Source organism: Passer domesticus, chromosome 17 (assembly GCF_036417665.1).
Source record: "Passer domesticus isolate bPasDom1 chromosome 17, bPasDom1.hap1, whole genome shotgun sequence".
In the NCBI taxonomy this organism is placed as follows: domain Eukaryota; kingdom Metazoa; phylum Chordata; class Aves; order Passeriformes; family Passeridae; genus Passer; species Passer domesticus.
Genome location: NC_087490.1, coordinates 5,810,929 through 5,828,041, shown reverse-complemented (window position 1 = coordinate 5,828,041; position 17,113 = coordinate 5,810,929). Strand labels below are relative to the sequence as shown.

The 17,113-nt window shown below is 44.4% G+C and overlaps 1 protein-coding gene and 1 long non-coding RNA gene across 5 annotated transcripts in view; one reads left to right on the top strand and one right to left on the bottom strand.

Annotated features, from left to right (window-relative positions):
• Nucleotides 1-17,113, bottom strand: part of LOC135282515 (uncharacterized) — a 214,049-nt gene that overhangs the window by 38,376 nt on the left and 158,560 nt on the right. The gene's annotated exons all lie outside the window — the stretch shown is intronic.
• HIC2 (HIC ZBTB transcriptional repressor 2) overlaps nt 7,916-17,113 on the top strand; it is a 71,279-nt gene continuing 62,081 nt past the window's right edge. For 2 of the 4 annotated variants that reach the window (XM_064392352.1, XM_064392351.1), the window contains exon 1: nt 7,916-8,287. The gene's annotated coding sequence lies outside the window, so the exon portion shown is untranslated. The remainder of the gene's footprint in view (nt 8,288-17,113) is intronic. The other 2 variants (XM_064392348.1, XM_064392346.1) reach the window with 1 other exon arrangement.

Sequence of the window (17,113 nt, the reverse complement as noted above, 5' to 3'; positions counted from 1 at the left end):
CTAATCACAGAAGATGAATATGAACTGACCAATGGTGTTCATAACCTTGTTTAACAATGTCAGGCAGCGGGCTGGAGTCTCTCTCCCTTTCACCCATACCATTCCAGTGGGTTCAGTGCAGTAATTTCAGACTTACCCCAGCACCAGTGAAGTCAGACTCAAACAGAAAAGTGCTTTTAGGACAGAAAAATCCAACTACATTTTTGAAGAGTAAAAAGAATGAGAAGTATCAGAACCCTGAGCCAGAAGTGTCATAAACAGTGAATTTCTTTGCTTTGCTGCTCAGGTGTACCCATGAAAACAGCACAGTGTATACTAGAGTGAGAGGGTCTGGCCTTTGAAGCAGATCCCCTTGCCAACATTAAGTAAAACATGTTCCCCCCTGTATATTTTCATGAACACTTGAAAAATCACAGTAAATACAGTTTATATAGGTAACAAACATGAAAATATATCTCTGGTGCTAGAGAACCTTTTACCTTGGGTCACCAGTGCCCTGCTGGCACTGTAACATATTTATTTTTTAGCATTCAGTGACCTTTGATATCAGTAACTACTGAGGCTGCCAATCTGCCCATGGGCTCTTCCATGCCAGTCTTTATCAGCTTTGTATGTTGGGCAGTCTGGAATTGAACTCTGCCTGTTTGTGAAGAGTGGGCAGGGGAGGGAGCAAACCCTCTGGGGACTCTGCCCTGTCCCGTGTGCCTGCATGTTCTGTGTGTGCCTGCATGTTCTGTGTGTGCCTGAGTGTGTGGCACTGATTGTGAGGCCCCTGACACTCAGCTAATGCACACCAATGTCTCTGTGCATCTGCTCAAGGGCTCTGTGGTTTCTTTCCCTTATACAATATAAAGAGTGGCATTTGCATGGCTGTTGGATTTAAAGGGCAGCCTTCAGCTGGGATACAACACATCCAGTATTCAGGTGTCCACTTTGGATGGAAAAGAGTCTTTTTGTAGTTCTTGTGATTATCTTCTCTGCCACACTAATTAAAAACACTGCTGTGACCTGGCCAAAACCAGAGTGCTCCCCGGGTTTGTACTTTACCCTGGGCAGTGCCAGTTTTTGGGGAGTTTGTACTGCCCAGTTGCTCTACCACAGTTCCATTTTTTTTTTCAGCTAAATTCCCAGGTGGAGAGACATGTGTCACTCTGATCCAGCTGTCCCAGCAACAACAGGACAAGGCTCACGTTCATCTAGAACATGTTCTCACTCACTGAGAAAATGGCAAGCTAGGAGAGAAGAAAATGTGCTTTTTAGTTAGACCTCCACCAACTAAATCAAGCTAAAATTATGTCTGCCCTTTGCTTAAGTGCCACTGCTTGAGAAACAATCTCATTATGTGTGGTAACACATAAGCTTAAAAGCATTCAGCTAAAACCAATCCTTCTGCTGTCCCCTGGTCACCAACTGGCAACACAGCTCCACTCTGGCAACCTGTAGAGTTTGCCCTCTATTACATTTTGCTTCTATAAGCACAGCTATTATTGGAACTGCTTACTTGACCATATTGCATGCTTTACCTCCATCTGACAATAATTCATTCTTCCAGCGTGCAACATTAATTACTTATGCATACTATACACATTGCCTCTCTAAGTACATACACATGAAGAAAGGGAAAAAATTTTATGTACAGCTGAATTTGGTGGTGGTTTTCTTACTATTTTTACCTAATGTGAGGACAAGAAGAGATTTTTATGACCTGAAAGTCATCACCAGAAATACTCAGAAATGCAGCATATCAACAAATATTGGCTGGCTCTGTGGGTTATTACAGAAAACACAAAATATACCTCTGTGTTTCTATGCTTCCCAACAAAGGATAGAAGGAAAACTTTACTTAAATATATACTTATGGATGCATGTGTGTATACACACATATATGTACTTATATGTAAACAAAAAACCCAAACCAAACCAAACCAAAAAAAAAAAAAACCAAACTACCCAACCTGCACAAAAATGTGACCAAGAAGAAGCTGGTCAAAACCATACACATGTTCTTGATGGTTAATGTTTTCCTATCTCTAGCATTAGAAAGATAAGACTGGAAGACACCCTGGCACCCCAGAAACTCCCAGCCACCAGCAGCAAGGTGTTGTACATGCCTCACAGCCAGGATCAGTGTCTGTAAGAATAGTTTTAAGTCCTCTCCTCTTGTTGGAGTTCAAGTCTCTTATGACTACATGGAGCATCCTGACAGACTGACGCCTGTGTGAACACGTGTGAGGAGATCCTGCAGCAGTCATGATGGTCCAGCAGTGCCCTGTGCAGGCCAGCAGTGCTGCAAGAATCTTGTCTGGGATCACATTTGTCACTTCTCTCACTGCCTCCTGCACTGATGGTTCAGAGTCATCCACTGACAAACTAATACAGAGATTTGATTTCTTTTTTTAAAAAATACTACAGTCAGTTTTCTTCCTTAAAGAGGATCTACTTTTCTTTATCCTTCTGCATAAAGTTCTGCACAGTTAATAGAAAAACTGATATATGCACACAACAGACCTTCTTATCCTAAATTAAGAACTCAAAAGAGGCAGGATTACCCTCCACTCTCAGGGAATCTTCCTCTTTTCAGTGCCAGAAGAAGCCCTGGATTAGATTAGCTTGAAGAACATGCTTAATTTTCAATTGTTAATTGTGAAGTGCATCCCAAATGTATGTTTGTTTTTGCATGGAACTGTGTCCCATTTCCATCACTTTCACCATCTTCAGCCACAGTACTCTGGTGCTGTTAGTGATGGTGCCTCTTGACTCTTTCATCAGAACATTTCTTTGCCATTCTCCATCTTAAATGACAACAGATCATTAGAGTGAATATTAAACAAGTTCAATCTATAATTACTAGAAATCTCTATCCCAATAGCAATCTATTGGCATCTCTCCTTCAGTACAGATTCTTACACATTTTACTGCTCTTGTACTAATCCCCATCTTCTCCATCTTAATGAATAACTTCCCATGTGGCATCATATCAAATGCTTGACTAAAATCCATATAGATTACATCTACTGCATTTCCCCTTGCTTAGACAATCAGTTATCTCTGCAAAGATAAAGTGTCCAGGACACTCAGCAAAATCAGCATTGTGGTTGCATTTTATCCTTTTTACCTTCTCTCGGCATCTTTTACATAGATATATACATAGATATATATATATATATAAAACATGTTAAATATATTTTTCTTCAAAACTCTCCTGAAAGTCTGAGGTGGTCTCAAAACCAATGAACTCAGTGGCTTCTTAGAAAGCTTTCTAATCCTTTCAAAAATAAAAGTATTATAGCTACTATTTTCAAATCATGCAAGAACAACCTCCAACTCAAAGATTTATTTCAAATGGTTGCTATCAATCTGGTACTAGTTCCTTTGGAGTTCTGGGATGAAAATTACTGGTCTCCCTCACTGGAAAATGTTAAGATATTTTAGATTTGCTTTCACTTTTATTGTGATAACTTCCATTGTGTTCCCCTCATTCCAACTAATCAATGTTCATTTTACTCTCTTCTTCAAATCTACTGTTTCTCTTAAAAGCTATGGCAAAACTTCATTTAGATCTTGGGTACAAAAGTATTTTTAATCTTTTCCTTGTCCACTCTTCAAAGTAGCACCAGTTCTTTTCTTGTTCCCTGTTTATACATGGCAAAACAGTGCAGAGCTGAGGGAACCTGTGACCAGCCACAGCATAAAACTAGCTCTGAAGTGGGGTCCTTTGTGGCAATTTTTGATACTAAGGATTTAGGTTACATTTACTGTTTCTGATTTTCCTTCATTACAAATGAATTTCCAAAAATATTTCTTTCCATTTTTAGATGTGGAAAAGTTACTTCTCAAATTTGTGTTCTATCAAGTTCTGCATTAGTAAAACCAGGATCAGATAGGATAAATTAAGATAATATAATTACACAAAGGTTATAATGTAATGCTCTGTGCATCATCCACTGACTGCAGTCAAAGACCAGAAGTAGCAGAGTGGGGAGCCCAGCTAATCCAGTGAATGATGAAGGAGCTTTACTGAGGATGTACACTCAGTCACAGGATGTACACTCAATCACAGCACACTCGCAGGTAAGAGAGAATTTTCCAAACCCATCTTAGCATAAAATTGGAATCTCCTCCATGGGCACTTGTGAGTCTGTTGGATAAGACCTTCCAGACACATGTGCCTGACTGTAGAGGAATATTTCTATGGAGGGGACAGTGGAATAACTTTTTCATTTCATGAGCTATCCCCCGCTGTTCTGATGCTATTCAAGCAGTTTCCTGGGTCATTGCAATGCCTTACACGAAGCCTCTTTCAGTTCCACACCGACATCCTGGCCCCCAGCATTTTTCGTGGAGCTGCCAGGACTACCCCACTGCAGAGACAATGAGTGCAAATCTCTGCTTGGAAACCCTGTCTTAATTTATTTTTAGAGGTAAAACCTTATCTATTCTTGAGGAGCAGGCTGGTTACCCCCTGCTTTGACCTTTCTTTCAGTCATAAGCCCTAAACTGGCATTGCCTGCCCTGCATATTTTGCTTCGTTCCTTGAATTGCAGTTTTTTGCTTTTCATGTGAGCTCTCCTGCCCAGCTTTACCCATCGTCCGCCACTGTAAACAACAGTTCGCCTGCTAGATGGCACTGGCCATCCACAGCGCCGGGGCTGAAGGCAGGTGGCACTGAAGAGCCGTGAGGGCACATGGCCACCCTTTGGTCCTTATTCTGTTTACTTTCTGCAATGGCATTTTCTTTGCTCAGATTACTTCACTCCTCACCCACAGCACTCGCTTGCCACTACAATAATTCTACCCATGTCTTCTTCCTGTTCTAGGATGAGTATAAACTTGCTGTTATAGCACTGCTACAAAGGGCTGGAGCTTCTTCTGAACACATCAGTTTGTTAAAAACTGAAATTAAACCAAAGCCCTGAAGTTCCTCTGGGTTTCAGTCACTGACTTGAGTCTAAGTATTTTGCAAACAATAACTTATATGGGGGGGGGGGAATACAATTAATTAAACTTATCTGCTTGAAAACAGCATTACAGAGCTATTGTGAATAGATACTAAGGACTAAGATACAAGAATGGTGTGCAATCTGCTTGTTCTTTGGATTCTGTTCTAAATTCTTTGTATATTTGTAGGGCAAAAATCTGTTTTTCATAGCTAACTTGGATGTGTTGCATTCAATGTACTCATCAACACACCAAGGAGGAAGCTGAAGCTTTCAACTGTGTCTGCAGAGCACAATTCACCCAGCACAATTCATTAATTCATGCTGCCATCCTCTCCATGCTCTTTTCAGTAAAGTGCTAAAAACCTCAGAGTCAAACAAGACTAGAAAACAAAGTTAATGACAAGTGTCCAGCTGGAAATAGAAGAAGAGCCTCTTTCTTCAAAACATTCACAAGCCCAAATCCCCCTCCAGAACATGCCCACTGTGCCACGGTGTGTGCAAGCAGAGTGCCACCATCACCCTTCTAATCCAGCCTTTCATCTGCGCATGCAGCTCCCTGCACCTGAGCAACCCGTTTGCTTTCACACACAGGGGCACGTTTTACCAGTGCCAGATGTGCCCACAGTGGGTGTGATTTCTCAGAACTTGAGGGTGTACCCTCTGTTTGGATGGCAAATTCCCTGGCTGTGGTTGCTTGGAGACATTACAGGTATCATGGTATCTGCCTTGCGTGCCTGTAGATGTTTTCCAGGTAGGTGTGGCCATACTTCAACTTGGCTCATCAGATTCTCCACAGATGTCCCTGGTTCTAGTGACAGTGCCAGCTCTAACTTTCTCATTAGTTCTTTTCCAACCTTATAATTATCACCTATATATGAAGCTGAATGCAGTGCTGTATCATACCATATCATTTCCAGGTGCCAGACACCTAATTTCTATCTTTTTTTAGTCTCCTCTCTACTGAAAATGTGTCTATCTCTCATTTTCCTGAGGGATACTGCAAGCTGTTAGTTCCCAAACCTAGAGAAGATTCAAATACAAGTAAAGCTTTTTAGACTAAACCTTGTGGTCACATTTGAGGATGTTTCTGTCCATCTTCCCAACCTTCTTTCTCCCCTTCACTCTCAAAAGTTAACACCTGCCTAGCAAAGTTGGCAGACAGGCTGAAATGCTTGTGCCTCAAGCCATTCCTGTGAAAAACTTGGCACCTTTGTTCAAATGTCTGATGAAAGCGGGTTTGAACAAAGATGTTGGTTTGTGAACTGGCAGGGGCACACAGATTGTGCTGGGGTGGAAAACTTCAGCGGAAGGAAGGAAGATGAGGGCAGATGGTGGCATTGTTGAGGTCTTGAAATGCCACACAAAGATTCACAAAAGTGGCTCTTTCTAAACCCAAATGTCTAAACTTATCTGAAAAAATATCTATGATGCATGTAGCCCCTGTTTAGATAGTGCAAGGACTTCTGTGTATTTGCCTACCAATTCCTCTGGCACAGCATGAAACAAATGGCGTGAAACACCTCCCTGGCTATTTGCAAGGCCACTTAGCTTTAAAATACAGCTCAGAGCAGCACCACCGATCTCAAATTAACTTTCCTGGTGGGGGAAGAGTCTTGAATTGATCCTTATCTACTTCACTGGGTCTTGTGCTGACAGTCAGGTTTGCTGTTCTCACCACTGTTAGTGTTCTGCTCTTTATTGGGTGCACTGTGAACAAACCACCAGTCCAGACCCTTCTGATACGGCTGTTGTGATTTGCCTTATCTTTATTTGCTCCTCAAGCCACTTTGGTAAAGCTGAAGAAACCATGTCCTGCAAAAACTTTGAACTCTGGATGAGCAACTAGAAAATATCTTTATTATCAGGGATGGAGAGCTTAGGCTGCAGCTGGGATGCAGCTGAAGGGCATGCAGACTGCAGGGATCTGCACAGGAAGTGGCTGAGAGAGTCACTGGCATGGTGGCTATTAGGGAATTATTAGACATGTGTTAAACGTAGGCTTAGCTGCACTAATGAATCGCCTTGCTGAGGCTACAGAGAATTTTGGTTATTTATTTGGGTGGCTGTGAGGGCACAGAAGGAGAGGAAATATCATCTCATACTTGGAGCTAATACAGTGATTCTTACGTGGGATAGTGGAAGTACTCCTGTGCATGATGACAATAAAAATCTTTATGTGCATTTCTCCAGTTATTAGAGATTAATTAGCTATGGATGGGAGAGAGTGCTACAAAGGGGTAATTCAGATTTCTGCACAGCTGTACTTTGTGACAATGGTCAGTAAGATTATGATAGAAAACGTTAAGTGAACTTAACATTTTACAAAGTAATAGGTTGAGTTTGCAGGCTGGGCACACTCTTACTGTAAGCATCTGAGTAGCCCTTCTTACTCAGTGTGATCACTGATGTGCTTTAAGTTAAGCATGAATGGAAATTTTGCAGGACTAGGGACGCATAACACAAATAACTCTTCCCTCCAATATACTTCCATAAGTAAATAACTAAAAAAAAAAAAAATGCACAAACCAAAACTTCAGATTCTGTGGGTGCAAAGGCCATGTCTGTATATGTGCCCTGAATAATGCAAAATGCAGTGACAGTCCTTAACACACAGATATGAGTGACAAAAAACTAATATGCAAATAGTGCTATGCGTGATGTTTCCAAAATTTGTGTGTAAAACTAATTTCAGATTCCAACACACCTACAAGCTATAATCTATATAATTTCTCTTAACACACACTTAAGAGCTCATCAGTGATGGGAGAAATAATCTTAATAAATGCCTTTTTCATTGCTCAAAACCCGGGAGGGAGCAGCAGTATTTGGCTTGCCGGGAGGCAGTGGTCAGGCTCCGGGCTGGGTTTCGGGGTGTGGGTGGCAGGGAAGGGGGGCGGCTCGGGGTGGGGGAAGCCCTGGTCCCTCGGTGGGAATTACTCAGATCCCCGTCCCTTTCCCAGCCCCGCCGCGGCAACATTTATTGCAAAAGCAGGAAATTGCTTATTACTAAACTAGCTGGCAAGGGAGCAGAGCCGATGCTGTTCCACACTGGCACAGCACTTGCTTAGCTGCTGCTTTCCCTGCCTCTCCTTGTTCCGCTCTTTCTTCTTCTTCTTTCCCCTCTTTCTCTCCGCTCTCCCTCGCTCTCTCCTCTTCTTTTTTTCATTTTGGCTTCTATTCAAATGTGGGTCAGGGGTGAGCGGCTCCCAACGTCACAAGCTTGCAAGATGGCGCTGGGAGGAAGGCTGTGAGATGAGGAACAGGCTGGTATAAACCGAGAGGACAGGAGAGGGAGAGGAGGAGAGGGGAAAGGGAAGAAAAGCTGCTGCTCCAGATGCAATAAGAAGGTAACGCGGCGCGGGGCGCGGGCGGGGGCGCGGGTCCCGCGGGGCGGTCGGGCGCTGCCGGGCTCCGCGGTGCAGCCCAGCCCCGCTCCCCGCTCTTTATTCGCAGCCCCGGTGATTTGCCCATCTGCACGGGTCCGCTCGGGAGAGTCGCCGGGCTGGCGGGGGTGTCCCCTTGTTCCCTGCCCTGCATCAGCCGTGCCCGGCACCGGCGGTACTTCCATTGAAAAAACCCGAGATGGTTTCTCGGCTCTTGCCCCCCTCTCCCCGTGCCCCGGGCCCCCTCCCCTCGCTCTCCGGGCGCGCTGCCCCGTTGCTCCGGGGGCCGGGGCGTGCATCGGTGTGCTGGCCACCGTGCCTGTCTGGAGCTTGCGAATGTTGGTTATTTGGTTGAAGCGGCTGGAAACTTTCCCCTCCTCCCGTGCCATTTGTGTGTGTGCGCACGGGTGCGCGCTGCCCCTTCCCCGGCGGCAGTGGGCTCGGGGCGGGGGGCCGCAGCTGCTGCCCGCCGGGCCGGCCGGCGTGGGGCTGAGCGGCGGGGCGCGCAGGCAGCCCCGGAGCAGCCGCCCGCTCCCCATCGCCACTCGTCCCTTCAAGTGAGCCGTATTGTATTTTATTTGATTTTATTTTTTCCCCCGAAAGGAGGGAGCGGAGCCCCGGGGTGCCGGGGGGGCGTGTTTGTGCCGGGGATCTGGCCGCATTGTGGAGGAGAGGGCAGGAAAGGGGCTCCCGGGACTTGCATCGCCTCCTTCCCGCCCCCCGCGGTCCATCCGCCGGGCTGCGAGGCGACGAGCCAGGCCGGCATCCCCCAACCCCAGCGCCGGCCCCAGCCCCACCGAGCACCCCCTGCCCTACCGGGACCGCGGTGAACTTTTGCCCTGGCTCCCCCCTTCCCCGCCGCCCCCCTCGGCCGCTCGGGATCGCGGAGGGAAGGACCCGCCGGCCCCGCTCGCTCTGCCCGTCGCTGCGGGTCTCTGGCTTTTGTTACGGCCCCATCTCGGACGCAATGGACGGAGCAGGATCGCGCACCCTCCCGCGGCCAGGGGCTCCCCGGACCCTGCCCGCCGGCTTTGTGCCCCGCAGGAAATGCACGTTCCCCGGCCGCGCCAGCCAGCGTAGAGCTGTCCACCCGGTTAAAAAAAAAAAAAAAAAAAAAAAAAAAGAAATTGTACGTCCAGGCTGGCAATATTATTGCCGAGGCGCTCGACATCGCAATTGAGGGAACCGAGAGGGCTGGTTGCTGCCCGGTCCCGGGAGCACGGCGCCGCGGAGCCGGGCCGGGCTCTGCATCTCCCGGCGCGCCGGTGCCGGTGCCAGCTCGGCGGCGGGGGGAGCCGGGCATTTTGTGTTTTTTTTTTTTTTTTTTTTTTTTTTTTCTGGTTGCATTTAAAAGCAGAGCAAAGCCGGCGGGGGGAGTGGGGGCGGGGGAGGCTGCGTGCCGGCCCCCGGCGCGGAGCGCGGCCCGGGAGCCCCGCGGTGCCCGCAGCGCCCAGCCCGTGCCCGGCCCCTTTGGTACGGGGCGAGAGCCGCGGGGAAGTCAATTATTGACTTCTGCTTGGCCGGGTCCCAGGTGGAAGTGGGCACGGCGGCGGCGGGCGGCTCTCGGCGCGCCCCCCGTTATCGGGGCCGCCAGCCGCGCTCCTCCCGGGGGCTCCGCGGCCGCCGGACACCGCGCCCGGCCCGCAGAACGCCAATGTACACACGGGCTCCGGGCTCTCGAATCTTTCTGCTGCGAAATCCGCAACCTTTGAGAACTCGGGTGGCCTGGGCGCTTCCAGAGACGGGTAACTTGGCGTTAGAATCTGCGAGTGAGGCGGGGGTACACGCACCTTCACACAGAATTAGTGAATTATATATGGAACCCAGTGCTTTAGCAGACGGTTACCGAAATCACTCAGGGTATTACTGAGCTGTTAGAATAAATCTGAGAGAGCAGCCAGAAACCAGTTAAGAGCATCAGAATTACATTCTGCTAATGAACTGTCCTTTGACCAAAACTGGTTTAAATTTGTTGCGGAATGCTGTTTATATTTGAATAGTTCCCATGTTTTTCCAGAAATTAAGGGGGAAACAATATGCAATAGTCACTTTCATTGGAAAATGTCAGAACTATGAGCAGATGTTTGCTATTCTTGATAAATACAGTGTATAAACAACTAATATTTCATGATGACTTATTGCTATTTTTTATTAGTCAGAACTATTGTATATACTACAGCAGCTCTGGAGAGAAAGCTGTAAATGACTCCTTAAGATTTCACAGCAAATCTACATAAGGAAAATGACATATGGAAAGAAAATTGACTTATTTCCACAACTGCAAATGGCCTCCTTTTTGCGCCTTTTCATTAGCAATCTAATTCTAAAAGCATTAGGAGCAATTATTTGCAGTGGTGCCTGACATTCTAGGTCTAATTATTTAAATCAGTTTAACTTTTGATGGTTGACCCATTAGGTCAAATCTGTGTGCCCTTTGTTATATTTATTAAAAAAAAAAAAAAAAAAGAGGAGGGGAGGGGGGTCTTCAAACTTGACACCTGCTACTGACATATCATTTTAGCTCTGGAGGAGATCAGCATTAAGAATAAGCAACCTCTTACATTTGTTACTTTCCATTCTAACATGGGTAAGGGCACCCTGTGTAAGTGCCTTGTTCTTTGACATCTAAAATCCATTGCTTAATCACGACAGACTTGTGTGGCTGCAGGAGCTCAAGCAGGAGGAATGGGAGAGTATGAGGATATGGCAGGTTTTCCTTATGTCATGCTTCCTAATCTACGTGAAATGCAGATGAGACACACACATAAAAGGGATGATTTTTCAGTATTTGAGGGTGCTAGCTTCTTCCAAGGATCTGGGAGAGCTCTAAATCTTTAATGCATAAGGAAATAGCTCACGTTAGTATTCACATACGTTTCTGGGTGGAATGACTTATGGATGTGTAGATAGTAATAAGTATTGCAAGATGCTTGAAGCACTTGGTATCACGTGATGAGCTGTAGTGTCAGTGCTGAATTGTTTGGCAGAAGCCGATGTGTGACAAGGGGTGGGGGGAGAGAGGAGAGAAAGAGAAGGTGAGAGGCCTTGTTCCAGAAGGGTACATGTCCAATTTATTTTGATTAGTTGTTTAAAATAACTGGAAAACAACATAATGCTAAGCAGTTTGGCTGTGTAATGGATTTAAACTCTAAAACAGCCACCACAGCCCAAAACTGGTGATCACAGCATGAAATTTGAAGTTGTGAACAGCAGATCTTGCACTGAGAGTTGTCGTTTTCTAGCATCTTTACAGCCCATAGTAATTAAGAGCTGCCAAACATAAAGTGTACGTTGTGCATTCCTTTGACCTTGCAGAAAATAGTATGTGGCTATTCCTTGAGCTCCTGCTGCCTTCTTTGATGATAGATGTAGGGAAATGGGATGATGTTTGAAAACCGAGGTGCATTTGCCTCCCTATCAGAAGTGTTTGTGCTGACTGCAGCATTTAACCCTGTCATCCAGGCTGATGAACATATCGCAGCTTGACAGCCAGAGGTATTGGTAGGAAGAGGTTGCCATGTTTTCTCCACAAAAAACCAGGTTTCCCGTATCCTACCCAAATCTGACTGATAAAGTGCATGAACAACACTGCAGCTTCTGCCAACTGACAGGGAAGAACATTGCCACAAAGTGACATTTCAGTGCTGCAGCAAATGTGGTGCTGGAGTGGAAGAAAGCAGAATCCCATTTGTGCCATAGCCATTATATTGGCTGCATTGTGACAGGCAAAGCTCAATGGGAAGGGCCCATTTCAGCATCAGCAGACATGCCTTCCCTGCTGGGCTTGGAGAAAAATTAACAGGGCTCAGCTGTGGCATTGCAACAACAGAGTGTCAACCCAACCATAAGCAGGAGAATATATTAAAAAAAAAATAAAGATGACTTCTTTGGTTTGGTGTGTATTGAACACCAGTGACTGAGCCATTAGGCCTTCTTATATTGGTTTTTGTCTTGCTGTACGATGGGGAGCAGGGACAATGCATTGCAGTAGGGATTCCACTCTGCTGTGCAGCAGCAGCTCATTGGCAAAGAAAATGCATTGGTTTGTTCAGGTCTCTTGCAATCAGCAGTGACAGCGTGCTTACTTCTCTCAGAAGCAGCAGGACAATGTTAAAAAGATGTTCCTGAGAGTTGTATTTTCTTGTTCAGTTAGCATCTCCAGGTTCCAGCTGGTTTTAAGCTCGGTTTCTTTCCTTGAAGCATACGTGTATTGTGCTAGCTGTCCAAACTTGTAAGTTACTCACGCTTGTTTGTAATTCCTGGAAAGAAAATTCACCCTCCAGTGCTGGCTCCCACAAAACAAGGAAGAAATGAAACAGTGAGGTCAATCCTGAATTTTAAGCTGATACAAAATGAGTTGCTACAATAGCTGTAAAGGATGAGGCTACAACACAGCAATAGCTGTACCTGCTGTAAGTGACAGGTGGGAGAAATTCTGTTCTTTTTCATCTGTGTTTGGATGATGGCCCAGTGCTGGCCACAGACTGCAATCCAGGATTAATCCTCACATAGTGTTTTCTTTCTATGTATCAGATTTCTCATTTTGTTAATAAGCACAGCCTAGCATGCACTTCAAGTCAGCTGTTCTGGAGTGGAAGCAACAGGGTTTTGCTTTATTGAAATGATGGCTCTCATGCTTTCCTAGAGCCCGTATTGTTTGACCAGGGTAGGGCGGACTGTGATCCTTGTAATCACAAATCCTAAACAGGGATTCTAGTTACTGATTTTACTTAATGGAAAGGGGTGGGGAATGGAGTTTATCCAGGATTACATATGTATTATATCTCATTTTCGGATGTGCACCCTGCGGATTTGAAGGGGCTAAAGAGTGATCTTCTCAACTGAAACCTCAGGCGGGCCTTTGGAAATGGACCAATTGTAGGAAGCTTCCTTCACTTACTCTCTCATGTGGAGAAAAGACAAACTGAGCTGTCCTGCAGAAACTGTCAGAAGACCTGCACTGACAGCTAAGCTGGGAGAAGAAGGGTCAGAGTCTTCAACTGGCAGTAAGAAGAGTTTAAAGAAATGCAGGGATTGGTTTCCTGCTCAAAACAGTCACTAGGGTGTCCTCCCAATAAAAGCATCCCTGAAAACAGGCAAACTTCTTGCTTCTGTTCCTAGGTGTTCTGAGAGATCAGTGCAGGAGTTAGGAACAACCCCTATTGTTGTTCCAGCTTTAGATACTGGATGGAAAAATGTGCCAGTGTTGTCCTCGCCCAGGTTCTGGATGGGAGGTAGGAAACATTTCATGTCAGTGCGCTGGCCTGAGGCATTTGCTGTCCTTCAGTCCCCTGGGTAAAGGAAGAGGGGATGGCTTTCCATAATATATCAGTTTCCCCTATCCACTCCCTTCCCCCACTGAACCAAACACTGTGCAAGATAAAATTGTCTTCACATCAGTCCTTTGCCACGAGTGTAAGAAGAGATACACGATGGAGTGAGTGGGGAGAGGCCTCCTGGTAAACAACCTGACTGCTCTTCATGCTGGGCTAGTCCCATTCATTCCTGACCCGTTTAAGATGACAGGGGTGTACAGCAGATTCCTTCCCCCAAATGTGTGCTCATTTCCTGCTGTATAAAGAGCCATTCAGTGAGGGATTCAGTTTTCTAGGAGTCACATAAAGACACTGCCATGTAGTGGCAGTAGACACTGCCATGCACTTACTGCATTTCCATCTGCTGTCAAGATGCCACCAGCCAGTTTGACAGTTTGAAAATCTTTTCTCTTGTTCAATAAAGAACAGAATAGAGTAGTTTGCATTGCCAGTTTTAACTGAGAATTGAAATCAGCCAACAAGAAACCTTGTTTTAAAGCTTGCTTGTTTCTATGTGGTGGTTGTCTCCAGCAGAAAGACTGGATCCTGCTGGTCTGTACCTATGAAGACATGTTGATGTGCAACTAAGATAACTTTAAAGTAAATTTCGTGTTAAGCAAAAGGACAGGGTTAACACATTCAGGCTATGATTCAACATGCAAATAAGAAACAAAATTAATTTACTATGTTATTGTTTCTGAGAAGTGACTCAAGAAACTTCTTATATAGCATAAAATTCAATGAAATGTTAAACCTGAAGATTTTGAAGTGTTAAATAAAAATATCTGTAAAATACTTTCTTATCAAAATACTTTCTGATGACCTCCTGAGGTCCCTTCCTGTATGACTTACTCTGTGATTTTTATTCAGCTCCAAATTAAATGCAAAGAAAAGGAAGTGTTTTTGAGTAAAAGTGAACGGATTATTTTCTATTTTTGTTGCTCTTTTCTGAGTTTGGAACTAGCAGATACTAGTTTCTAACACCTAGTTTTCATTTGGAGGGAAGTCAGCTTTCCTGCCCTTCTGCCCCTCCTCAAATCTCAGTTGCTTTCTGCAGTCTGAAAGAAGTGGTTATTGAAGTGCACTGAAAAAACAGCCTCTCTGTCCCTTGCAAGAGGCTCCTGGTGCACAGGGTTACTTGGCTGCCCAGAGTGGATGGAGCAGTGAAGTAGTGGCTTTTGCTGTGGAAGGACAAATTGTCCTCAAAACTTCACTAGGAAAGACATACAATTGAAGAATGTTTTTTTAAAACAAGACCTGTTTAAAAGAAGGTTTGAAATTATGACACTGTGTAGTGAGACTTAAACTTGTGCTGTTTTTATTTAATGTTGTTTCCCCTATCCAAGGAAGGGTGAGGTGCTTTGTTATTCCTGGTTTCTGTTTACCCTTATAAAGTATCCAGAACAGTCCTCTTGTGGAACTTTTTGCATCAAACTCCTCAAGTCCTTGAAAAAAGCTCTTTGTTCTTTTCTAGGCAGTTCAAGTGTTCTTTGATAATGTGATATTAATGACATGATTATGCCCAGTCTTCAAACAAAAACATGGATGTCCTTCTAGGCAGGGAAAATACCTACCAAAGTTGTAGATGGCAAGGAATCCACTAAAAATTATAAATTTGTGTGCACAGCTATGAAGTGTACATAGCCAGAACCATAGTACTGGGGTGCTCAATAAAGGGAATTTTGGCATGAGAGTGAGAGTTGTCTTGAAATTCTTCAGATGTCAGCAAACTGATGTTTGGCTGAGTGTTTTGTAAAAGTAATGTAAATTATTACTTGAAAAGTTTTACCCAGAAATCTTGGTTATAAGCATTTGCTTTTATTAATTGATGCAGTGGTTGAATATTTGCCCCCATTTAATTCTTCTGGGTGAGCTTGTGGTCCAAGGAAATCTGCTTCCATCCCTGATTTAAACTTTCCACGCTATCGTCATGAAGGAAGTTAAGCAAGTTCAATTTTCTTCATCTTTAAATTATGGAGAATATGATGTCCTTGGCTTGTTTTTTGTATTTATCTTATAAATGCTCATCATATTTAAAAGTTTGCATAATGGGACCCTGACCTTAGCAACAGTCTGTAAATGCTGTCATCATACACATAATTCTAATAAAGCTTCAAAATGGTAAAGTTGCCAAAGGACTAATTATGCAAAACCCATGATGGGGAAGGAGGTTAGAGAAGAAGTCTCTCTAGTCCTTCAGAAATGCTACATTTCTTAGTCTCCACTGTACCTTATCAAACAAGGCTTTCAAAATTGTAATGAAAATTGAAACACGCCAGCTATAAAAATAACTCTCTTTTTGCTACAGCACTGAAAGTATTAATGAGACTATATTCCCCTGCAGTGAGCACTGGGAGTTTTTGGAAGGTCTGTTCTGCACTGTCAGTCTCTTCCTGAAAATAAGTAAATGCCTCTGAATAATTCCCTCCAGGATGCAGCAAGCAGCAGTTTGTGTTTCTGTGTCTTGCCTCCCCAGGTTGCATGGTGCAACGCCAGCGCACGGCGTGACGCAACAGTCTTGGAAATTCTTGGAAAAGCACTTCCGTTTGCTCTAGGTAGAAATTGTGTTGGCAGCAAAACTGACTCTGCTGTTTACAAGCTGGCAGCATTCTTAAATGAACTCCAAGAAAAGCAGTTTAATGTATGCGGTTCTGCATATCCATCCAAATGCAGAGGTGTTTGAGACTGTTGGCCTGTTATTATGGGTGGTGCCTTGGAGAAGGAATGTCTTGAGTATTTGCCCAAGTGTGGACCTCTTTTTAGCAGCTGTAGTCAGCTGGTTTATTCCAGTCAGGCTGGGTTTCCCAGTTTCTGGTTGCTGCTTGTAAGGTGATGGGTTTAATTGTATTGATATTCCTCAGCTCCTGAGTGAGGGGAAAAAGTGACCTGAGTGGGGAGAGAGGACCATCAGCATCCTTCTGACAATCTCTATTTTGGTGGCTAAAACAGAGCTGAGTATGAGAATTTGTTTGCCACTGATAGATTGTTTGAATCTGGAAAAATAATTTCATGTGTCTGAACCTCTTCACCTCTGCCTGTGTAAAGCCACAGTATTTTGCAGATGGGCTGAATTTCCATTAGCATTTAATGAACAGAAAATAACAATAGTAACTGCTATTTTCTAATAGCAGTTAATTGTGCAAGAGGATTTCAAGCTGAATGCTGTACTAATAATTCAGAGTCTTGTAAGTGGAACCAAATGCAGAGAAAACCAGTACTTTTGATAGAGCTGTAGTACTTGAAATCATGCATGGAGGTGTAACTAACCACAGAGGACAGTCATGGAACGAAAAAATATTTTAAGGGTCGTGCTGAAACACTGATCATTGGAGTATGGAATTAAAATATTTGCCTATCCAGAAAAGACATCCTTTCAACTCAAAGATCTCACTAAGCTTTCATAATTAGTAGTCTGTGACTTACAGTTGTGTCTCTGGCATATTCATGTAACCTTTTCTGAGATGTTTATATGGTT